This window comes from Seriola lalandi, unplaced genomic scaffold, assembly GCF_002814215.2.
Source record: "Seriola lalandi dorsalis isolate HSWRI2012SDOR001 ecotype SW California unplaced genomic scaffold, Sedor1 jcf7180002053644, whole genome shotgun sequence".
NCBI lineage: Eukaryota > Metazoa > Chordata > Actinopteri > Carangiformes > Carangidae > Seriola > Seriola lalandi.
Window position 1 is genome coordinate 1 of NW_019524197.1, and position 670 is coordinate 670.

Genomic DNA, 670 nt, shown 5'->3' on the forward strand with positions numbered 1-670 from the left:
TTTTGTTTTGATGTTTTTCTTCTCTGTAGTTTAGAAGCAGGACGAGCAACCGGAAATCAACATCCCTGTAAATGAACTGAATAACTGGCTGCCACCTGTGTTTCCTGGTGGTTTGTGGCATCAGGTAGAACCGGAAGTATCCAACAACATTGATGATGATGAAAGTTTACAGGGTTTGTGTTCACAGCATCTTTACCTCCTCTGGCTTCACTTCTCTGTTGGTGAAGTCTTTGACACAGTCCATGAAGCAGTTCTCCGTCACCTTGTTGTACGTCCCCAGAAACTCCTTAAACTGAAACAGAGGAGACGCACGTGAGACCTCAACTACACACCTCCACATCATCATCATCATCATCATCATGATGCAGGTGATCCACATACAAACCACTCACCTGTTTGATCTGGTCGGACTCGGACACCTGGACCGCCATGATTCAGAACCAGAGTCTCTGTGGAGAACAAGCAGTTCACGTCAGTGTCCCCTCCCCCACGAGCCTCCGTTTAAAACACCTGACGTTTTAATGTTCACAGTCTTTTACTGCATCCTCACACTGATCGGTCTGATCCGGAGTCACCGGACGAGCCCGTTAACTACCGAATTAAAGTCTCTCCGGTGACAGTGATTACCTCCTCTGCTGCCGGTGGCGCGGTAAGCTAACAGCTAACCGGG